Source organism: Anolis sagrei, chromosome 2 (genome assembly GCF_037176765.1).
Source record: "Anolis sagrei isolate rAnoSag1 chromosome 2, rAnoSag1.mat, whole genome shotgun sequence".
NCBI lineage: Eukaryota > Metazoa > Chordata > Lepidosauria > Squamata > Dactyloidae > Anolis > Anolis sagrei.
In genome coordinates, this window is record NC_090022.1 from 246,959,860 (window position 1) to 246,985,499 (window position 25,640).

Consider the following 25,640-nt stretch of genomic DNA (forward strand, 5'->3'; position numbering starts at 1 on the left):
ATTTTGTTAGTTGCACAAAAACCCCATTATAACCTTGTGATAATTTCATAAAAATATTCTTTGATGATTCTTTGGTGATAGAACTTCATACACTTAAATGAGATATGTCATTAAAAAAAGAACATGAGTAACATTGTAACAGATCAAACTTCATAAAAATCCAGCTTGCTTTGAATACTACTAACTTTTCTGCAGGTCTTCATAGGGCAACTAGATCTTTTTCTGACAACATGACCATTTGTTTGGAGAACTTTTGAAATGTACTGGAAAAGAGTTAGCAACAGAAAACTGTCATGGACTTCTCAGTCTTTTTTTTTTAATCGTGTCAGAAGCAACTTGAGAAGCTGCAGGTTGCAGAGAATTGGCAATCTGCAGAGATGCTGCCCAGGGAATGCCCAGATGTGGTACAATCCTGTGGTATGCTTCTCTCATGACCACACATGGGAAGCTGGAGCTAACAGACAGGAGCTCACCCTGTCTCATGGATTCGAACCACTGGTCAGCAGTTCAGGTGGCACAAGGGTTTAACCCATTGCGGCACTGCGGCTCCTACTTCTCAGTTTAATGTAAGGTTTTACAGAAAGGGCAGTCAGTAGGCCTTGAGGTTTTTTTTATTATATTCTCTTCTCAGTGTATGTGAGTTGTTAAATGTATAACTTCGTGAAATTGAATCAAATGGAACCAAAGACCTTTGACAGATTGATTTCACCATATGTCAATGAAAAACTATGTCTCAAAAACAAGTTGCTGGAGTATTTAAAAAAATACATAGTTGTATTTGCTGCCCAGTGCACTTTGCAGAAAGCTTACGCAAAATATATTGAAAAGCAATTCAACTGCCTTGTTAATTGGCTTTGTGCCTGCAGTGCTGAAGAACTTCTTGGTACCATATCCTGTTAGGTTGTTAGTATTTTTCTGATCTCAAAAAAATCAGTATGTTGTTGTTGTTCATTTGTTCAGTCGTTTCCGACTCTTCGTGACTTCAGGGACCAGTCCATGCCAGAGCTCCCAGTCGGTCGTCACCACCCCCAGCTCTTTCAAGGTCAATCCAGTCACTTCAAGGATGCCATCCATCCATCTTGCCCTCTTCCTTTTTCCTTCCATTTTCCCCAGCATCATACTCTTCTCTAAGCTTTCCTTTCTTCTCATGATGTGGCCAAAGTACTTCATCTTGGCCTCTACTATTTTTCCCTCCAATGAGCAGTCAGGCTTTATTTCTTGAAGTATGGACTGGTTGGATCTTCTCGCTGTCTAAGGCACTCTCAGCACTTTCCTCCAGCACCACAGTTCAAAAGCATCTATCTTCCTTCGCTTAGCCTTCCCTATGGTCCAGCTCTTACATCCATAAGTGACTATGGGGAATACCATTGCTTTAACTATGGGGATCTTCGTTGCCAGTGTGATGTCTCTACTCTTCGCTATTTTATCAAGAAGTAAGCGTCTCCCAAGAAGTAAGCGTCTCCTGATTTCCTGGCTGCAGTCTGCATCTGCAGTAATCTTTGCACCTAGAAATACAAAGTCTCTCACTGCCTCCACGTTTTCTCCCTATATTTCCCAGTTGACAATCATTCTTGTTGCCATAATCTTGGTTTTTTTGATGTTTAACTGCAACCGAGCTTTTGCGCTTTCTTCTTTCACCTTGATTAGAAGGTTCCTCAGCTCCTCCTCGCTTTCGGCCATCAAAGTGGTGTCATCTGCATATTTATTTACTTTACTTGTATACCGCAGTTTCTCAGCCCAACAGGTGACTCAATGCGGTTTACAACAAGGATAAGAATCAATCAACGATATACAATTTAAAACCATAAAAGCATAATATACAATATTGACACAACAATAGACAACACAATGCATCTCATAACTAGAGTCGTGATCCAATCCGTCGTCCAAATTTCCATTCCTGTAATCATCACATTCATTGCACTGTTTAACCGAATGCCCGTTCAAACATCCAAGTTTTTAATCTTCTTCGGAACACCATTAGCGAGGGGGCTGATCTTACCTCCATAGGAAGGGCGTTCCACAGCCGGGGGGCCACCACAGAAAAGGCCCTGTCTCTCGTCCCCGCCAGCTGCACCTGTGAAGCAGGCGGGATAGAGAGCAGGGCCTCCCCAGAATATCTTAGGGTCCTGGCGGGCTGATAGGCAAAGATACGTTCGGATAGGTAACTTGGGCCAGAACCGTTTAGGGCTTTATAGGCCAATGCCAGCACTTTGAATTGAGCCCGGTAGCAAATCGGCAGACAGTGGAGCTGGTGCAGCAGAGGAGTTGTATGCTCCCTGCGCTCCGCTCCTGTTAGTATCATGGCTGCCGAGCGTTGGACTAGCTGGAGCTTCCGAGCCGTCTTCAAAGGCAACGCCACGTAGAGAGCGTTGCAGTAGTCTAGACGGGATGTAACCAGAGCGTGGACTACCGTGGCCAAGTCAGACTTCCCAAGGTACGGGCGCAGTTGGCGCACAAGTTTTAACTGTGAAAATGCTCCCCTGGTCACCGCCGAAACCTGAGGTTCCAGGCTCAGCTATGAGTCCAGGATCACACCCAAACTGCGAACCTGCGTCTAAGGTTGTTAATGTTTCTTCCAGCAATTTTCACCCCAGCCTTGGATTTGTCAAGCCCACACATCGCATGATGTGTTCTGCATACAAGTTGAATAGGTTGGGTGAGAGTATACAACCCTGCTGTACACCTTTCCCAATCTTGAACCAGTCTGTTGTTCCATGGTCAGTTATTACTATTGCTACTTGGTCCTTATACAGATTCCTCAGGAGAGAGACAAGGTGATTTGGTATGCCCATACCACCAAGAACTGGCCACAATTTATTATGATCCACACAGTCAAAGGCTTTAGAATAATCAATAAAACAGAAATAGATGTTTTTCTGAAACTCCCTGCCTTTCTCCATTATCCAGCGGATATTGGCAATTTGGTTTCTCGTTCCTCTGCCTTTTCTAAACCCAGCTTGTACATCTGGCAACTCTCTCTCCATGTATTGCTGGAGTCTTCCTTGAAGGATCTTGAGAGTTACCTTACTGGCATGAGAAATAAGGGCCACTGTATGGAAGTTTGAGCAGGGGATTTACACTAGATTTTGTTCACCTGATGCCCAACAGCAGAAAATGTCTTAAATGTTTGTACATGGTAGTCTATCCTTACCTTGGAAGAGGGATGTGTTTTATTGTGGCGACTTACCTAAATTGATCAACACTGCAACCCCCCCCCCCTTATTTTCTCACTTAATGAGAAGCATACATTTTTGGAATCATCCCTGGAGCAGAGCGGATAATATTGCCTATTCAGACCTGGTGCAAATAACACCAGAAAGTCATGGGGAACAGAAAACAGTTCCAAGTGACTTGTGTCAGAAAGACTTGGTGTAGGACAATGCCCTCTTTTGTATATTTCATTTTTGTAATACAGCTTAAGAAACTATTTGTGAATGAGTCCTAAATCTAATGACAGTCTTTTATACTTGTAATAGTTTCTGCACTTGTATCCTCTGAAAACAATTTCCTCATAATGATGAACATTTGTGATCTAAGAAGTACTGATTTTTTTAGCATAGCAATTGTCATGTGGCTGCACTTTGGAAAGTGTTGTACTCCATTTAATGCAAGAGGTGGTTAAAAAGAAAAATCCAAACAACCTTCACTCCTTCAACCATCTTTATCTTGAAAGTCACCTTTGAGAGGAAGGCTCCCGATGATGTGATTGGAGCATCCAGCTGTATTCTTGTAGCTGGATGCACACCGCTTTCATCCTCATGAACTCTGGAAGAGGTCAAAGGAATGCATTTGTCCATTGTTTGTTCATCTATACGGACACAGTGGGAATGTTTTGCTGCCACTGATACTAAACTGGGGCAGGACTGCAAGCAACAGGTGAGTCCACCAGGCTTGCTTCTGCCTTCTAACATGGGATCTTAGGCACTATCACATTTTTTCCTCCTCCTATATGGGATTATAATACTTGCCTAACTCTGAAGATTGTTGAAAGTGAATTAGTATTTATATAGTGATCCCCTCTATCTCCACCCCTCCCCCAAACGTACTCTTCCTCTGTAATATCCATATTCCTTTCCCATGGCGTGTGATCATGTTTCCATTCTGACAACACAGAAATATGTATGTAACAAATACAATGATGTGAGGTTGATATATTATGAAAACAGCAACTTTTCAGTTTGGTGACTTTCATGATATCATTGGCACAAAACAATTCTTCATGGTCATTTGCTAGAAGGTGTGGCGTACAAGCAGTGATTTAGCATATTGTTTTAGGTCTAGTAGTATTTTACTTCAGCAGTATCCTCCAATGAAATTATGTAAGCAGGTAGGTAATCTTGGTTAGTTGAAATGCAATTAATTTTTAGAAAATTCTATTTTAAACATACCTTTATTAAGTGAAACCTTTAGAAATACTATACTGTATAAAACAGGTGTAGTTAGGTTTTCTGAAGGCATGATATGTTGGGGTTTCCAAGTCCTGAACTTTAGATTAGTGGTGCACTATTTTGTTCCTTTTTAAAACTATTTTTCTTGTTTTATATTATTTCCTTTGTACAGGATGCTCAGAATGATGTGCTTGGTTCTGTTCTATCCCAACAACCTTTCAGTTTCAGTAGAAGTGAAGTACAGTCAGAAATATTCTAAACCTTTAAGAAACTTGATTTCAGTAAATCTAGGGAAATAATGGACTATAATATCATGGCTGGCCATGGTGGGTCCTAGGGTTGGAGGCATCCATGTCTGATTGCACTGACAACTGAAGTAGCAGTACAGCACTGCTGCCTAGGAGCCAGAATAGGTCTGCAAGTGCTACCACAGCAGAAGCAACAGGTCAAATGGGAAGTGTTCTTGGCAAAGGGGGGGGGGGGAGGAGTGATTTTCAACTTGCATACTCCTCTGTATGTGGCCTAGAAGGGAAGGCACAGAATAGTGGTAGGGGAGGAGGCCCATGGATTCCACACAGATTGGGGGATTCTGGAGGTTGCAGCAGCATCCCCTTCAATGTTATGTCAATGTAGCTAGACACTCAAAAGACCATAAATGGAACCATAACAGAGAAAATTCTTATGTTGACCCGTGGATAAATTGATTCAGCTTTTTGGGGTTAATTTTATTTGTCATTACATTTTTGACTTTTGTGTGTATGTGTATATACACACACGTATACATATATATACACATATAAAGTGAAGGTAAAGGTTTCCCCTTGACATTAAGTCTAGTCGACTCAGACTTTGGGGGGTGGTGCTCATCTCCATTTCTAAGCCAAAGAGCCAACATTGTCCGTAGACATTTCCTAGCTCATGTGGCTGGCATGACAGCATGTAGTGCCATTACTTTCCTACCGAAGCAGTACCTATTGATCTTACATTTGCATGTTTTCAAACAGCTAGGTTGGCAGAAGTTGGGGCTAACAGCGGGAGCTCACTCCATCCCACAGATTCAGACCGCCAACCTTCTGGTCAGCAAGTTCTGCAGCTCAGTGGTTTGGCCTGTTGTGCTGCCGCGTCCCCCCCTCTCTACACACACACACACACACACACACACACTGCTTTTTTGTGTGTACACACACAAACACATTTGTTGCTTTTGTATGTTGCCTTTCTCCCGGAGTGGGACCCAAAATGACTGTGAAATGGTACTTTATGAACTCATTTCTGAAGTGATTTCTGTTTTCTGAGTCAATTCAATCTGACCTCCCCAGATTATATAGTATTGATATTTGCAACAATCAGCAACTTCACAGTAAGAATTATGGGATTGAGAAGATTCATTCTAATTTTAAGAAAACAAATGCTGATCTGGGAATATACCTTGAGTTACTAAGGTGCCCCTTAAATGGAGAAGATACTGAAATCAAAACTATTTTCTGGAAGTTTAAAGTAAGAAGCCAAATCTTTTTAATAATGTCATAGAATAGAGACTAGGCAATAATAATAAATCTATGCTAAATGTCATTGTTCCTGATAGTACTAGTAATGTCAGATCTGTCTTCATTGTTTTGTTTGTAAATGGCAAAACATTTTAACATTTTTTGTCTACCTTGATAATATATTAAAATTCCTAGTACTTAAAATGCCACATGTTAATTAGCATGTGTAAATCCTGTAGAATCTGTAGAAAAGCCTACTTCTGTTGACCTTTAGATGGCAGTATTGACTTTAGAGATGCTACATACCTTTGTATCCTTGGTACAACAATGAAGTGCTGAATATAATGGACTGCAAGTATAGTAATGGATATTGCATAGAAATAATTTTCTAGTTCCCAAGTAGCAGTGTCAATTTTCATGTTCTTTGCATTGCCTTTACAGTAGTCCTTTTTAAAGAGATTATACAGGTTTATGCAGTACCATATTTGCAGGATAATATTTTAGGGTAATTTCTAATTGTGTTTTCAATATATTTACACATTAGTCCATCTGGTTTTGTTTTCTTGGAATGGAAACATGGAATGAGTTAGACATTAGCATCTTCAGATATCATTTATTGCTATTCGCTCTAAACAGATATAATTTCTGATGTTCTTTGTCCTATAATTTCTTTCTGTACAGGAAGCAGTCTGATATCTCCCAAACACCAAAGTGTTTAATTGCTGATAAACCCCTTTCTGGAATATTACCACAAACACGATTAGTTAAATACAAGCTTATTGATTATTTTTCTTACAAGGTATTCCAGTGTGATTGCTATTAACACTGGTATCCTATTCCCCCTGCTAAACATAGGTCTCTTCTACACTGCCATATAAATCAGATTATCAAAGCAGATAATCCACATTATTTGCTCTGAACTGGGCTATATGAGTGCACACTGCCATATAATCCAGGTTTTTTTAATTTTGTCAGGAGCAACTTGAGAAACTGCAAGTCGCTTCTGGTGTGAGAGAATTGGCCGTCTGCAGGCATATAGCTGGGGGGGGGGCTTGAGGGGCTTCAGCCCCCCCCTGAAATTCTCATGGTGGTTCGTGAAAAGGCCTTACTGGTGCATTATTTAAATTGTTATGTTTATTCATATCATGATCTGATCACCATACTCAATATATCCCATATGCATGGGGGTATTGGGGTAATGATACAAAAGGTTTGCTAGGCTAGACCCTCTTTCACTCAGACTCAGCCCTCCCCCCTGAAACTCAGCCCCCCCGAAAGCCCCCCTGAAAAAAAAATCAGCCCCCCCCCCCGAAACGAAATACTGGCTACGGGCCTGGCCGTCTGCAAGGACGTTGCCCAGGGGACGTCCAGATGATTTTGATGTTTTATCATCCTTGTGGGAGGCTTCTCTCATGTCCCTGCATGAAGAGCTGGAGTTGATAGAGGGAGCTCATCCGCCTCTCCCCGGATTCGAACCTATGACCTGTCGGTCTTCAGTCCTGCCGGCACAGGGGTTTAACCTACTGCGCCACCGGGGGCTCCTTATAATCCAGTTCAAAACAGGTAATCTGGATTATATGTACCAGTGTAGAAGGGACCATAGAGGAGAATAATAATAATAATAATAATAATAATAATAATAATAATAATAAATTACAATAACAATAAGAATACTTTATTTATAACCTGCCCTCTCTCCCCAAAGGAATTGTTGGTAGAAATATGACCAACAATTAAGTATCAACATGATATTTTGATATGTCTTCCCCATCTGAAGTACTTCAGTGCTTCTCTGAAATTGAAAACATGTTAATAGAAAAATATACCTTTCCCAAATGGCAAAAAGGGGGATGTAATCATCAGTTCAGTTCATCTTATTCAAAGCCTTATATTTACTTCAACATTCTTCATGGAGTTAGAATATGCTTCACATGTTTTCAAAGGCTATTTTATATGCTTGGTTTGTGTAAGATGGGTACTTTCAGGCACGGAAAAAAATATTTCACCCATGGAATTCTGTCACAGTATTTGTGTATGCATAACTTTCTAAACCTGGCTTTGTCTTTCTATAGACAGCTTGGTTAATGGATTTCATTCCTGCATTAGTATACTAAGTAACTTCTCATATATATTATGCACTGCTACTTGGCTATTTTTTTTAGCCACTTATGTTTTAAGAATGCTCATTAAGCAATATGTCAGACTAATTGCAAACGCATTCTGTAGCTTTCAGATTGTTATGTATTTTATGTTGCCTGCTATCTTGAGCAAAAACTACATTTGAGAGCACAGGATACCACAAAACAAATAACATCATTAGTGGATTTTCTTGTTTCAGTTGTTCTATGTCTGTTTTCCAGATTAGACATTGTGTTCTTCAAGTGCATTTAACTGATGTAGTGGTGATTGGCATCTATGTGGGCTGCTGCATAATTTTAGAATAAGAAGTCAGATTCTTTCACTTGGAAATGATGTCACAAAGTGGGAACTATTTGGTAAATAATTTTAGAGCCTAAAATAAAAAAGCACCAATGACAAGGCTTCAGAATACTACATTGAAGTCATTTTAAGATCCTTGGGGTATGCAAAAGATTAATATACTGTACATGGAATTTAGCCAAATTTTAACCTCAGTGAATGACTTGATTCAAATAACCTATATACTCATTTAAGTCACACATCAACTCAAAAAACCTGGGTCCACTTATCCATGGGCCACTGTGATTATTGTACTGTAACTCTTTTCAGAAAAGGAACTATTTGCTTCTATGAATAGAGTTGCAAAAGGCATGAACTTAGTTCATCCTGGGAGAGCCTAAAAGAAGCACCAATCCCCTCTTTTCTATCTGCCATGGCACTGTTTCAGATTTTGATTTTTGAGTGCCTGGGAGGGGAAATGGCAGTGGCAGCTAGAGACAGCTGGCCTTGAGATAGTACTGGGGCCTTCTGCTATCTTTGGATTAGTCTTTGGCTTATCCATTGGTCATATCAAAATCCATATTTTGTCCCCTTGGATCTTGACAATTCTACTTTCCCCCCTTCTTAATATAACAAAGGCTACCTCCCTATGTCTGGAATCCTGTTGATGCACTATGCTATTCTAATGTTTGTTTCTCTACTGGCTGCAGTTTTTGAAATAAGGCTCTGAATCTGTGAAAGAAGGTAAACATCATTCCTGGAAATGAAGTCTGCTAGCTTTGAGCAGCCTGTTTCTGCAGTATCTGACTTTGGGTGGATCCTAAAAGCTGCTGGGTTCTGACCAGATGACTTGTCCCAGTCTCCATAGAACATTCCGATTTTTTGGTTCCATGCAGATGTCAAACATAGTAGAGATAGGATGCTCGGAAAAGTAGCCTTCACTACCAGTGATTACTTTATTAGCCTTGCTTTACAGCAACTCTGCTTGTAACCTTCTGCTGCCATTAAGGTTGGATAGACATGCTAGGAAATGATTGAAATTTGGAAAAATTGGACATCTAAAGCAGGTTTTGAACCATGTAGGAAAGGTGTGTGTGTGTGTGGGGGGGGGGGGGGGATTCCGAATTTGAACCACTTACCCATTTTTTTTGTAATTATTCTGTAATGTTCGGATGTCTCCCAAGGTTATTTTAATTTTCACAACAATTAAGCAACTTCGGTAAAGCCAAAAAAAGCATCAAGTAAAGCTAGGGAACTTTAAAAATCTCATTCTTTTGGCAAGACGGGATGCATTGGGCATGGGTAATCATAGCTATCTTAACTGTAGTTTGGGAAGGCCAGACCCCCAGTGGTAGAAATTGCAAAAAGCCCTGCTGTTAAACTACATTTCCCAAATGATGTCTGAAGGACCCAAAAAAATAGCTGTTTGTAGCAGTCTTCGTCTAAATATAAAATCAACTGATTGATCTACAAAGAAGTCTAAAAAAAGCAAGCAATAAACAACTTATGCAAAGCCAACACAAACTGCTTAAAAAACAATTCTTTTACTTTGGCCTGATTGCCATGAACAAGACACTGGGGTAGCTAGCCACAGCCAGACAGACAGCTCTTTACAGTCAGTAAGTAAGTAATGATAAAATAAAATGATTGATTGCATCTGCAAATAGGAATAAATGGATGGATGTGTCTTGAGGGTCCCCTCCAACTCAGTAGAGGAAGCAAATGGATGTCAGGAGAGTTTGGGTGGTGTCTTCCTGCCCAGAAGGGGGTCAGTCTAGATGTCCCTTGAAGGGGGTCTGTACTATGATTTGTGTTCTCCACCAATTTAACACAGTTTGTGCCATACAAGCAAACAACTACTTTCAAAGTAAAGCCCACCCAATGAAACAGGAAAGAACACTTTCAAACCAGGAACAAATTTTCTTTATTATCAAAAATTGTTTTTTTTTTAAAAAAAAATAAAAACTTTGAGAATTTGCCAGAGATCCATGGATAAGCCAAAGGTTATGAAATTTGGTGAGCTAACAGTGGTCCATGTATTCTACCACTATAGCAAGTATCCTCAGGATTGGTCTAAAAATGAGGAAGGGAAAATCCCCTGAAGTTTCCCCAGTGCCAGTGCTGTTTTTCCCTACTGTGCATGTGCGTCCGCATTAACAAATTGATTTGGAAGTTTTGGAAAGTTTTTTTAAAAAATTCTGAAAAATTTGGAAGTGACTTTAGAATTGAACCAACAGCGCCCCCTACTTCCGAACTGAGTTTTGAACCATTTTTTAAATCAGCCAAGCCTGCTACATATGCTGCTATTGTGCACCATCAGGACATTGTTCTGTCTTCTGAAGAGAATTTGGATTGTGTGAATCCACTCTTACATTCAGTGTCTTCCTTGTATCTTCTGTCAGTTCTTCTTGTTAAATATGTGGTGGCTTACAGTGACAGAAAGGTCCGTATGTCAGTGAAGTATTCATTTAAACCCTCAAAATAGAACCCCACTTGAATTAGGTCTTTGCATTCCTCACAGGATTCCTGCAGCGGAGGAATAAAAACAGCATGCTACTGGCTTTCTGCAAGGTCACTGTAAAAACAAACAAACAAACAGAAATCCTAAACAAATGTGTAACACAGTTTAGAACAGCTTGAAGCCAAAGCAGTACTTTGAATCATTGAGAGGAGTACAATTAAGAACTTGGACAACTGCTATCTCCCCATGGGTGTTCTGTAGCAATTTTTTCCTGTGCTCTACTGCAGAAATTGGCAAGTTGATGCCATTCATGTCATGTTGATGGTGGCAGGCTTAGCCGTTGGTGATGGAAGGGGGTTAATGTAAGTAATAGTTCTAAAGGGCTGAGTAATCTGTAAGTAAGAGTTTACTGGTGAAAGCAGTTAAGGGTGGAAGCATGCAACAGATAGGTTGCTGCTGGGTTTTACTGGTTATAAGGAGACTGATCTTGGGAGAAAAGTATTTGTCCTATTCTAGTGGTGGATATTGGTGGTTTCCCCCCAGTTTTGTGGATTTTTGGTATCCTGACCTGCTGCCTGAACTCTTGGAAACTTGGAACCTTGAATCTCTGGACTGGCTTTTGACTATGGTATAGACCCTTGATCCTTGGACTTTACTCATTGGACTCTGGGCATTTGACCACTGGACTGGACCCGTTGACTACAGTGTCCCTTAAAATGGAAACATGGATTAGGCATTTCCTTTTATTTTATTCACTGAAAATTGTACACTAAGTACAGCGTTTCTTTAAAAGTGGTTCTTGATATGGCTATTGAGTTAAAACAGTATTCTTGTGAATCTTTGCATTTTGCGTCAGATGACATTTGTAATATTGTGCCAAGATGATGAAAGATTTAGAATTACCATATTTACTTGTGTCTAATGTGCCATCAAATCTAATGCACACCTCAATTTTCAAAACTCTGAAACCAAAAAAAAAAGTATTTGCTGACTAATGTAATGCACAGCTGCAAATGGTGCACTCTTTGTAATATGGCAGTTATAGTTGCTGCCAGCTTAGAATTCCTTCTTTAAAAACAAAAGCGTTGGAATACCAAAGATTTCAGCAATGGAAAAGAAAACCTTGGGGTTCATCTCTGCTATAGAATGGATCCACTTTAACTGCCGTGGTTCAATGCTATGGAGTCATGAAAGCTATAGTTTTACAAGGTCTTGAGCCTTCTCTGCTAAAAGTGTAGATGCCTCACCATACTACAACTCCCAGAATTACATAGCATTGAGCCAGGGCCATTAAATTACAGATGAATTCCCTTAAAGAGGAGTTCTAGGTGTTTTGGTAATTTAGCCAAAAAAGGAACTAGATGGCAAGTGTTATTTCACAGTAACTAGATTACCTCAGGAAATGATAGACTTTCATTTGGTGGAGTTTTTTGATCAGAGGTTGGATAAAGTGCCTTCATTTTCGAGATTGTTTTACTTGTGGCCAGGGGTTGGAGTAGCAAACTGTTTGGTCCCTTTCAATTGTGGGATTCTGTGCAGAAATGTTGAAGGAAGTCATATTTTATTTTCCTTTTTAAGTTGTCTCTCTGACAAGATCATATATAAAATACACTTTAAAGTGGTAAACTTACAAGTGTGTAAATTCAACACTTCACTGTGGCATTTGTATTCTCATTTTCAGACAATTTCAAATAAATAAGTCAGGAATGGAGATAAGCTTGAATTACAAATACTCGAATGAAATTATCTACATTCTGTGTGCTTAATAACAGAAGGAAAAACATTGAAATCCATCTTGAGGTCAATAGTTAGTTTCTTAGGCTTTACTCACAGGGCAGTCCTATGATGTATCTCCCTCAAATTAACCAAACCCCAGTACATACTAGGGGCCTGCTATAGTGGAAAAATAACCAATAGGTAGGTAATAGATTTGGATATAAAGTTCTGTTTTCATGATTCTTCTGAGGTTGTGTGTAACCTGCCAAATTTAAAACAAATAGCTCCAAGAATTGGTGGATTGTATTAACGCTTAAAAATTGAGCATCTTTCTTAAAAAAGATAATGCCCTACCTTCCTATTTTGTAGCTGTTTGCAGGAATACAAAAGAGCTTCAGAGGTTAAGGTAAATGTAAAGTTTTCCCCCTGGCATTAAGTCCAGTCGTGTCTGACTCTGGGGTGTGATGCTCATCTACATTTCTAAGTCGAAGAGCCGGCGTTGTCTGTAGACACCTCCAAGGTCATGTGGTCGGCATGACTGCATGGAGCATCGTTACCTTCCTGCCGGAGCAGTACATATTGATCTACTCACATTTGCATGTTTTCGAACTGCTAGGTTGGCAAGAGCTGTGGCTAATAGCGGAAGCTCATGCCGCTCCCCAGATTTCAACCTGTGACCTTTCGGTCAACAAGCTCAGCAGCTCAGCGCTTTAACCCACTGCGCCACTGGGGGCCATCTTCAGAGGCTAGCAAATATGAAAAACAGTTTTTGAAGCATTTAAAGCTGTTGCTTGTTTTCTGTCAATGATACAGTAGAGTCTCACTTATCCAACATAAATAGGCCGGCAGAACGTAGGATAAGTGAAAATGTTGGATAATAAGGTGGGATTAAGGAAAAGCCTATTAAATGTCAAATTATGGTATGATTTTACAAACTAAGCGCCAAAACATTGTGTTTTACAACAAATCGACAGAAAAAGCAGTTCAGTAAACAGTAACATTATGTAGTAATTAGTGTATTTACAAATTTAGTACCAAAACAGACAAGGGTTCTTTCTTTCTCCCACCCTGGACATGTTGGATAACACAGAACGTTGGATGAGCAAAGGTTGAATAAGCGAGACTCTTGTACTAAAGTTTCACAAACTGCAAACAGAGGCACTTGGAATAGTGATGGAAGGAAAAAGCTGTTTGTGATTTTTGCATAGTATTTTAATCCTATGCATATCTTAAGTATTCCAGACTGCAGCTAGTCCCCCATATTGAGGACTAGGGACACATAATCTGGTGAAAATGGAACATTCTTATGTGTCATGATGTCATCCCATTTATTCTACAGGATCCTTTCACACTTTCAGACCCAGCCTTTCATGCTTTCCAGTTTCCCAGCATGAAGCCTCAACCAGATCTGAAACTCCTTTGTGATTAATGTTTGTCTGGATGGTTTCCATGAAATTCATTTTCAGTTAAATTTTTACCCAAGGTCTGTAAACACTTTGATTAAAAGCTGCCTTAAAGCACCATTAGGTCACTAATTCTCTGTTACCGTTGGATAAGGACCCCAAAATCAATTAACAAATTCTGATTGGATACACTTATGTTAATAGATTTGATACTCATTTTTGTTTCAAATGCAGTTTTATAGCTAGTCTCTGTTTGTATATACGAAAGTGGCCTACGTGGCTACTAGGCCTGTGCGGTTTCGTTCGTTATTTCGTTATATCGTTATTAATTCGTTATTTTTACCATATCCGACGCGATATCAAAACACTTTTTTAAACCCGGAAGGGTTTAAAAATATCGAAACAGCAGCCCCATATATTTTACGAGCTTCAGCTCATGTCGTTAATGGGATGGAGGCTGCTGACTGTGCTGCTGGTGCCTGGGAGCCAATCCGGCGCTCCCAAGCACCCCAGCAGTAAATGGGGCGGGCGGGGCGAAGGGGCGGCGCGAGCGCACACCCAGTGAGCCAAGCACCGCCCCTGCCTGTTGGGCGCCCGGCCCGCGCGCGCTCACCCTTACACCCGGCCTCCGCACGCCATCCAATCGGCTCCGGCTCCTGCGCCCTCCTCCTCCTCCTCCTGGCACTTCCTGGCTGCAACACAGCTGGGAGGAGGAGGAGGAGGGCGCAGGAGCCAGAGCCGATTGGATGGCGGGCGCGCGCTCACCCTTACACCCGGTCTCCGCGCGCCATCCAATCGGCTCCGGCTCCTGCGCCCTCCTCCTCCTCCTCCTCCTCCTCCTCCTGGCACTTCCTGGCTGCAACACAGCTGGGAGGAGGAGGAGGAGGAGGAGGAGGAGGAGGGCGCAGGAGCCGGAGCCGATTGGATGGCGCGCGGAGGCCGGGTGTAAGGGTGAGCGCGCGCGCGCGCCATCCAATCGGCTCCGGCTCCTGCGCCCTCCTCCTCCTCCTCCTCCTGGCACTTCCTGGATGCGGTGGGATAATGTTTTGGGACACAGGTCTGCATCATTTGATTTTAGAAATAAATAGCTTAATAAGGTAACTACTTTTAATTACGTTTGAGAAACAGTTAACTTTTCTAAATAATAACAATGTTTGTAATTTATCTTTGGAGCTTTGATTCTATAACTATTTAATTTTTGAAATTAACTTTTTAGGCTTTGTGGGGGACTTCCCTTTTAGTAGTACATTCACATCATGTTTAATTCAGAGGTCTGTTGGAAACTAGGCAAATGGAGTTTACCACTTACAAAATGTTTTGTAAATATTTACGAAATTTCGTAAATAACAAAACATTTTTTTGGAAAGTTTTGTAAATATTTTAAATATCGAAACAAAAAAACACCCCAATTACAAATCGATTTTAGAAACAATTTTTTTCTTGATCAAACAGGCCTAGTGGCTACCTCTGAATATGCACTGAAGTTACAAAGTTACAAAATGTGTCTGTGCAAGAATCAGATGGAATGCATATCTACATGGAATGCATACGTAAACAGTTTTCAGCTGCTTTTCTATTGTGCAGTGCTTTTCTATTGAATCCCACCCTGGGGATTCAATAATGAAGAAATAAATAATTAGAAGTACCATACATTTTATATTACTTTTGTCCAGGGTTTATTTTCCTCCAACTGTAGCTGTAACTAGACCATGATAGGCAATACCGTACATCAATCACAATGACCCCACTGCTTGCATGATTATGCTGCATGAATCATGATGATTTTGCAGCCTTCCCTTGCCTCCTGCAAGCTTTCCATCCAGCTATTTCCATTATCTAGGGCTAGGTATTCTCCGTGGATGCAGGGTTAGAATTATAGAGAACCTGCAAGCAGAAGCTTTTAGTGCTTCTCTCTCTCTGCCTTGCTGGAGGAAGGACACAAAGAGGAAAATATATTGGCACTGTGCCTGTACCTGTGCTTTCTGTTTATTATCTTTCCCAGTGGAAGTGTGAGAGTGGAAACATACTCTGTGGGAGCTGCCATGTTAAGGCATTTCTGAGCTTGATTTTCATAATACTAAGCCTGAATGACTGGGGAGCAGATTTGAATACTTTCCTGTTGCAACTATATTACTATGTAGTTACAATTTGTCTCATCCACATATTGTTGGGTAGTCCTTTTTTCTCAAGGCTCCATTCCAAGCATGATCTTCTTGAAGCTTCTTTGGTTATCGCTAGACTTTAAGAGCATCATCTTGTGCTATTATATTCAGATGTATCATGTTCACTGAGGCTTTGTTCCAACTAATTGTACATAAAATGTGTATATATGCTGCACAGACAACAACATTTCCCACCGCAGGTGTATATCTTAATCAGGGATGCTTCAGGCACATAATTTGGCCTTTATAGGCTATTTTGCAAGATCACTCACTTCTCCTGTGAATTAAGAGCCTAAATGTTGAAAGAATTAGAGTGGATTTTCTTGCACTTTGGAATTGCTTGGCAGTACACTGACCTAAAATGATAGCTCATTGCTGTGTTAGTAAACCAGGCGCTATGGAAACCTGCCCTCTACTATGTTTATTTCTCTCCATTGTTGGCCTTAAGGAAGGGTTTAGATTATACTTGCATGGAAGCTGATAATGTTTTGAAGTTAGTTTATAGAGCCTGAACTAATACGAAACCTCGCTTTCACTAGCTCTGGTTGATGTTTTTGCAGGGGGAAATTTATTTATACAGTACTTGAAATAAAAGAAGGTAATAACGTCAAAGTGCAGTGTACAAGAAATTAGCATCATGCCTTCATTATAATCTGCAAATATGTTGTCCTTGGAAAATTATTCCTAATGATATTCTTTAAGCTTTTAAGGTATATGTGCACATGTGTCTTCAAATCATCTGTCACCTTATGGTGATCCCATGAATTTCATAGGGTTAGGCACAATTCAAAGTGTTGGCTATGACCTTTAAAGCCCAGACAATTCAGACCCAGGCTATTTTGCTGACTTCATCCCCTTGTACCAACCTACCTGGGCCCTGAATATGTTTTGATCAGTTTTAATTTTTAGTGTTCTTTATGTTTAATTCTGTCTTAATGCTTGTATATTTATTTTAAATTGTATACTAATTAAATTGTATACAGGATATAAATAATAATAATAATAATAATAATAATAATAATAATAATAATATAGTCTGCATTGCCTGGTATTTGCTGACAATGTCTCATCCAATTACCAACCAGGTTTGACTCTGCTTAGCTTCCAAGATCTGGTGTCTTTAGGATATTCAGGCAAGCTATTCAGTTTTTAATCTTAGCTTGTAAATACCGTTTTAAAAGAATTCCAAAGTTGTTGCTGTCTGCTGTGACTTATTGAAATGGATAGTTTTCTTAAAATTGAGAGTTCATAAATATTCAACAAGAAAATAAGGAAACATCTGGGAAATTCAAACATATTTGTGTGAAATAAATCAGGTATATCACATACCTTCATATGACATTACTTTGCATGGAAAGGCTGTAAACACTATCTTTGTAACTGTAACTTGGTAACAAGCAAGGCCAGCTGATCCACAGACAGATTCTATTGTATTAAGTGTTCTAGTGCAATGAGACTTCATTTTGTAAACATGGCATCATTCCTCAGTGTTGCAGTCTTGCTCTTTTGCATGTTTATAAAGAGCTGTGAATCATGAGAATTGTGTGGTTGTTAATTTTGAGAACTGCATATATGGTTATGTGTTGAGAACCACATATATATATAACTTAGTATTGAAAATGTTATTTACATATTTTGTGCGTTGCATGCATGTCATATATATATTTGGCACTTAGAGCTTGTAAATTAACACATTGATACTATTTATCTTACTCTAGTTGTGGGTTAAATTGGATTAATGCCTTTGTGTCTTTATGCAGCTTTTGTGCATGAGATTAATACTAGCCTAGGTTTGTTTTCAGTGTTTCCAAAATGGTTAACACTAACCACTATTGCTTTTAATCATGGCTTCCAAACTAAATACAATTACAGTTCTGTATAAATATGGTTTCTTGATGAAGATGCTATAACATGGTTAATATTGGAAGATAAGAGAGGGGGAAACTGTCCTGACGAGACTGAAATTGATAAACTTTAGATCTGTACCAACCCTTTATGATCAATATCTGATTTGCTGTTCCAAAATTGAAGGAGAGGTGCAATCCTTTGTGTATACTTCTCTGTTAGCACAGAGTTTCTTTTTCCAGACAAAAATTATAGCTTGATAAGGTTGTTTTTATTCATAAGTACTTATTATTTTACTTTTGCTTTTCTAGTTCAAGACTTGAAGCAATTCAGACTGCCTGCAAAGCAAAATTAAAATTATCAAAAGTAATTAAGATACAACCAAAAGTTGCAACAAAATTACATTGGTATTGAAATTTTGCAGTAAGATTTAAAGGACTACTTCCATTAAATAGAGTAGAGTAAAATTTGACACAGTCGGTTCAGGATACTTTTCAGATAAGTCACTATAGATTCCCAATTGTAGATAAAACACGGGTTTATTTAAAGGCTTGGATTAACTATGCTACTTTGGACTGGTAATGCTGTAAAGAAGTACTATTCAAGACTGAACTGAAACGGAATGCACCCAATACAGGACAAATTATAGATAAAGGACTGTCAGTTCGAGATTCTGCTCCTGGAACAAATTAATGCCATTCTTTGTGGTTTGTGCTGACCAATTACATTAATACATAATCCTGGGAATATTTATTCCGAATTAAGTGTGTGTTCAATGGGACCTAGTGTTTTTGAAACTCAGCCTTAAAAGAACAGTGTTTTTTTTTTAAAGGCCTATGACTCTGTCATTATTGCACTGAGATTGTGACAGCAGTGGAAATCGCTTGCATGTGTGAGGCATGTTTTTGTATGTTTTTTATTTCCTCTGAGTCAAGCCTTTGTGCGATTTTAAAAGGATATATGCAAAAAGTTTAGTTCTTAGATTAATCTTGGAGAGTGTTTGGCCTTTGTGAATTTGAGTTGCTGAAGAATGGGCTTCAGGAGAATCTCCAAGACTATTAAATGTGTAAAGGCTACACAATTAAAATTTCAAAGAGATTTGAAAGTAAGTACCTGTTTTAAATTTACTCCCTGAATGCTTGGGTGTAGTATTCTAAGTATTGATAAAAAGAGCATCTGTATTCTAGGCTTTAAACTTGTTGAAATAGTTGTCATGTAAGTATTTATTGTGGTTATCTCTTTGTTTCTCCAATATTTTGTGTTCAGGTACTTCCTGGATGTGGGAAAAGTTTATTTTAACTATTTATGCCATGTCAATTCTTTTGTTGTGGTAGTTCTTGTGAACCTAAAATGACCATTTCCAATTCTAAGAATACTAAATCTAAATAACAGGCTTTGTTTGTGTGCTTTTTCATTGTGTCTTGTCAGTTTATAGACTACCCACAACCATAATTTTAAAGGGACATTTGTTAAATCTGGATTGTATTTAATGGGCTACCTAAAAATAATTATTTGTAGTAGTTGATAGCTGGTTCCTAGTCTTGATACCACACTAGTCTGAACACATTTTAAAAGTTCCACAGTTCAGCTACAAGGTATCCATTATATGAAAGAAGATTTAAACAAACTTTCCATAACAGTACTTGTAGAATCTGTGTTTCATGGTAACCACCATGACGTTCACAGCGTTTAAGGCGATGAAGAAGCTGACATGAAAAGATAGTAATTCAGGAAGACTTGGCTTCACAGTGTGTGCATAATCCTTCATGCTCTCAATGGTACCCTAACCCTTCTACCCACCAGAACAAAAGAAGCTGAATTGGAAATTGTGGGAGCTGGGGAATGTTCCCTTGGCAGTGCAGCTCATGGCCCACAGGCCTTGTCAGGACTCAGTTTGAAGTCTTTTATTCTTTCTGACAGATGCGAGGTAAGTTCTATGAGGTGGAAGTCATTACTCGAGTGAGGGCAATGTCAGATCAAAAGTAAGCAGTGATCAAACAAGGTAAAGGGGCTGTGGAAAATAGGCTTGCTTTCTGGCCTTGACACCTGCCTGGTCAGTGGGGGAAATGCGCCTTGTGTGTCAGGTGGAGCTGGTTCCTTTTGATGTACAGTGAACAGGAAAAGATGGAAATGGAATTGAAAACAGGAAGATTTTTATTTCCTTTTTCTTTTGCAGCAATTAAATATGCTTTCGTTACATAACACTGGAACTGGCTCTGGTCCTGTTGTAAGATGTGTCGATGTCTCATCAGAGCGTGAAATGTTCACACAAAGGCAGCATATATAAAGAGAATGGGAAAAGTGTACAGAAATGACAGTTACATAAACTATTGCTAAGTAAATTATTATGTGTTCTAAAGATTGTGATGTGTTCTAAACATTTTACAATAAACATTGCTGTTGAAAAAGCAATGGGGAAAAGACAGTGCTATTGGAAAACAGTCTCAAAAGAGTAGATCTAAATATCAATTCAGAGAAGCAGACATGTAAAACATAGCTTTCATGCCTGCTTCTCTCCCTGCATTGAACAGAAACTTCTAAAAATGGTTATGCAGTGTCCAGGTGGCCCTGCTACCCGTGGTGGAATATGGTGCTGGGGATATAGAGAAAGAAATCCCTCCACAATTGTGAGGAGGTATCTTGAGCTCCACCTATAAAAGGTGATTTTGCCTGTTTTTCCCTTTTATTTGTGGCTAGCAGAAGAGTGTTGGAATGGGACTCTAGAGACCAGGGATTGAGTCCCTGTTTAGCCATAGAAGCCCACTGGGTGACTGAACTTGTGAGGAAGGCAAAACTCTTAACAAATGTTGCCAGAAAATCCCATGATAGGCTTGCCTTAGGGTTGTCATGAGTCAGAAACAACTTGAAGGCACACCCTCCCCCCAATACCTTTAGACATCTGTGTCTTTCTGTTCAGTGCTTTGAAGTGTGCATGTGTGTTCAATATAGAGTGAAGAAATTTGTGTGCTATGTTTTATACAGATACATTGAAATTTGATCCTCTCCTATGGCACTAAAGTTACTAAAGCTTGTATAAATAGATGGCAATACAGTTTTTTTAATCAATAATATTAATCTTGATTGATTCATAAACTTGCTTAGTTTATTTTAACCTTCATCAATGAAGAGTATTCTTGACTACTCTGCTGTCTACATTTTTCCAGTACTCAAAAATATTGTTATCCATTTATTAGTATTAGGCCACTCATAAAATTGTATTAGGCCACACATGGATTTCCCCCCTTACATGGAATTTTATATATGTGCATGTTCTTTATATCTTTTTTCTGCTGACCAACATGTTTTATTTCCTGTTGACTATGTGTGCTTTTCCTTCAGTGGGAAAATAGCCATTAAATAGCTGCTGATATTTAAAAATAAGAACACGAGTTTTCTGCTATTTTTTCAAAACATTACTGTAAGCGTTGCAAAGTTCTAAGGCAAGATGAATTTTGTTTAACACTAGGTCTCTAGGAATGTAAAATTGATATGTTTATATAGAAACCTGACTCTTAACATTTTTTCTTTACATAATCCTTGAGGCAGAATATACTGCCAATTATTTCAAGAATTTGTAAACTGATGAGTAAAATCATTATTGTTTCTTTTGATTTTCTCACTCATTTTTTGCTGTCATTATCTATTTATTTATATACTTAAGAAAATAATGTGATGTGCAATATGTGTGTGATGGTAAGTAGTTAATCTGTGTATCATGCAGTAAAAAAACATTAAAGTACAATAGCTCGATTTAAAATATTGGTGCAGATAGAACAAAAGCGGTGTCAGTGCTAGATGTAGCTATAGAAAGAGGGCTTTCCATATTCAAAGTTGTATATCAAGGAATAGCCCCTTTCTTGTCATGGATGAGATAGCAAAATATTTTCTTCTTCAGATATTTAATTTTGGTACCACTCAGGGTTTTAAGGCTAAGCATTAGTGCTTGGAATTGGCCTTAGAAGGGAATAAGTAGCCCTTGTAGCTTCTTTAAAATATAATGTGATTGTAGGTTGTTTTCAAGGACAGCTCTGTGTAAGTGCTCTGATCAGTAGGTTGTCAAGGCATGGGAGGATTCATTTTGAAGTGTGGTGCTGAAAATACAGGAAATCCAGAATCAGCCATTGCAATTTATATGTACTGGCAGAACCCAAAAACACTAAGCACTTTGGAACTTTTAAACTGAGTTTCAACTGCTTAAATAATTAATACAGCCACAAAAGCTTACTCCTTATCTTCAGTGTAACAGATACAGCCTAATTTCCAAAAATTATAAATGTAATAGTGGTATCCAACAAGACAATGAGATGACAGATCCCTTCCATGCTGGAATTACTACTACTAAAGAAAAGACGTATGACACATAATTACAGATACATAATCATTGTGAAGTAAAATAAAACTAATTGCATTGCTTATATTCTGTTGAGTTTGCTTCTTCTGAGCCAAAGATTATGATTAAGAGATGCATGCTACTTTTTCTAGTTAATCCAGCTGTTCATCTTAAAATAATTTCCATTTCAGATGATTATATTTCCTAATTATCATCAATTCTCTAGAAACAGTCTTTCTCGCCAGTTTCAAATTGCCATTCCATCACAACACCTTGACCCAAATAGAAATCCTTAAACACCACTGATGCTAGGTTCTTTGTATTATTTCTGTGATATGGACACCACAGCAAAGATTCTTCTTTCCACATCACACAGTTACACAAACAACTCCTGATCCCAGGAGATAGGCACACCTCTACAAACTACTAACAAGTGTCCTACTAACAAGTGACACTAGAAAGTAAGGCACTGCAATATGGATTTCTCTCTGTGGTTCCTGAACAATAATCATATGAGCATCAGACCTTTATTATACACTGAAAAACTAATCACATACAAGCACCCTATAAAGGCAAATAGACCCTCTTCGGCCTAACACAAGTACTTTTACAAGTTCTTGTGTTATCCCACTTTCTTTGCTAGTGTCATCCCACTGTCTTTGCTAGTTTAACTTGTTTTTTGGGTACAAAAAAACTAGCAAAGAAAGTGGGATGGTGGTCACATTGGGAGTCAAAGCTCTTCTGGACTCTTGGACCAGTTCTTAAACACGCTTCTGGTATGAGCTTCGTGTATTCCAAGTAGACTGGAATGTATTGCGTCCTAATCTTTTTTTTTTTATAGTGGTTTTAAATCACTTCATTGGATGTGTTGTAATAGCAGATTCCCAGATTAGTTTAGTGTTTTCACCTTATTTTATTTTTCTGGTTATTTAATATTTATTGTTCATTTTACTTAAGTGATATTTGTCTTTACTGTTCTAATGAAGCACAAATCCTATGTAAAATCATACTACATATTTTGACATTAATATTGAAATCTGAAATATATACAGAAACTATGTCAAGAACAATTTCAGAATATGTTCTTTGAAATGTTCATACTCACTATTGCATGCAGTGGTAACAACACAATGTCTTTGGAAACATTACCTTCTTCAAAAGGCCTCAGTTTTTAAACAATTACATAGAAATTCTAAAGCGCCTAGAAACAAGAACAATTACCACACCAGTCAAAGTACATAAGACTGCATTCCAAATTATCACAAAAGCCCCTGTTTATTGGATTATTCCATCCAAATCCCAAGATACAAGCATTGAATAAATCACAAGACTTTCTCCCTGTAAGAAAACAAGTTTGTATCTTACAGATACTAGTAATAACTTGGTCTCGGTGATTCATTGTGCCATTCACCATCTCCACCAGCAATACACTTTGTAGGATAGAATAGTTTGGGAACCTCAAGAATGGTTAGATTTTCCATATTTTTTTTAAAAAACCTTTAGATAGTTAATACCGAACTAAGACCCCCCCCCCCCCAAAAAAAATTCTGGCCACAATTTTGCCTTTGTCATCAACTCTATAGAACCATAAGAGAAAAGCAGGAAGGCATATGAGAGAAAATAGACAGCAGCCCATTACAGAAGTCGTTGATATTACCCAGAACTTCATAAACCAGTAAGGAAGACATTCCTTGAAATCCCTATAAGGTTCAGGGCTGTTCCTGTGTGCTTACAGCAATTCAATTCTTGCAAATCTCAGAGGTTTTTTCATTTGTTTGGTTCATGTTTAAATTGCTTATCTGGAACATAGAAGTGATTTGGGACAGATTTAAAGAATGGATGTTTTTGAGATGTTACAGTTGCCAGCTCACTTCCCTGAGGGCCATAAGCCAATCCAAGCCAATAACTAGATTTTGCTTGTTTGCAAAGAACTTGCTATTCTTTGGCCAAATGTAATAGACCTTCCACTTTACATTCAGCTGGCATACTGCTGACTGGATGGAATCAACAAATGAAAATAGTTTGAAAGAAAAAAATAGATACAGAATTTGGAAAATACAATATACAATGGCCTTTGTACATTATGTTCTTTAATTATATTTTTATATGCAAACAAAGTTTCACATAATTCAATATATGAAATTGTTATGTTTTATACAAACAAGTTGTACACACAAACACAGCGATCCCACTTGCAAATAAAGCTGGTATTAAGCATTAAGGACAGACACAGACACGGGGAGGGACTCCAATTACAATTGAAGATGGTATTATCCAGCAAAGACTTTTTAAACCAAACTTCCAAACATACAGATTACTTAATTCTGAAAAGCACACAAATCTTACAGCTAGGTTTTTGTGGAGTTTTAGTACATAACCTTAAAAAGTTTCTGTGTAATCAACAAATATAATACCAGATTTTTTTTTGCTGTAATCCGAAATGACAATAATTCTAAACATTCTGTACATTTTAAATTGGGCTTTGTTTAGTAAAGTATATTTTGGTATATAGAATTAAAACATATATGAAGTTTTATAATGTGCCTTAATTTTATATCAAGATATATACTTTATTGCAGTTCTTTCACATTTCCTTGCTCTCTAGATGTAAGTAGGGCTATACTGTAAAAATTATGCTTTTTTGTATCATATATGACTTTATGTCTCCGAAGCAGTTTTTTCCCCTTCAGCAAAAAGGTTTTTCCTTGGTAAGCAAGATTTACATCATTTGTCTTCATTTACATGGCCAAGTATAAAGTCGGGAAAGTCAGAAAAACAGAAATAGTTATCATTTTTTTTAACCTTAAAATTGTACTTCAGCTGAAGGATGAAATGTACAGTTTTACGAATATTTCCACTAGTGGACACTGTATATATCAAACATAAATATAGATTGTATTTGGATATATTTGAATGATAAATATTTCAGTCTTTCAATATAGATGAAAATGGCAGAGGACTTGTGTAGTTGTGGCTTAATGGTTTGACATGCGGTAATGACGTTACAGAGAAGGAAATCAATACCACTCTGTATGCTTAAGCAGTAAACCTAGGCTTGATTGTATAATCAAAAGCTACCAAGGGATTACATGTGCCGAAAACAGTGGTATACATTTGAGAGTTTGAATGTCACTGGCTTCTTTCAGCTCAGACATTTATATTACTATATCTTTGTGTTGTATGTATAACACTAAGGAACAATAAGTTTAAACCAAATTCTTTTTTTCAGTTGCTTTTAACTAATATTTTTGTTTATAGCTGTTTAATGGGTATAAGCATAAATATTTAAAGGTTTTGTACAAAAAAGCTTTTAAATGAAAAGTATTTTAGTATTTATGGGGAGCTGCCTAATTTTTCAGTTGGTACAACATTTTTAAAAAGAAAGTCTGAAATGCATCTAATTCTGTAAGGATTGAACACTAAATAA

General features: G+C 38.3%; 1 protein-coding gene across 2 annotated transcripts in view; it reads left to right on the forward strand.

Annotated features, from left to right (window-relative positions):
- Positions 1-25,640, forward strand: part of FBXL17 (F-box and leucine rich repeat protein 17) — a 192,200-nt gene that overhangs the window by 9,158 nt on the left and 157,402 nt on the right. The window lies entirely within an intron of this gene.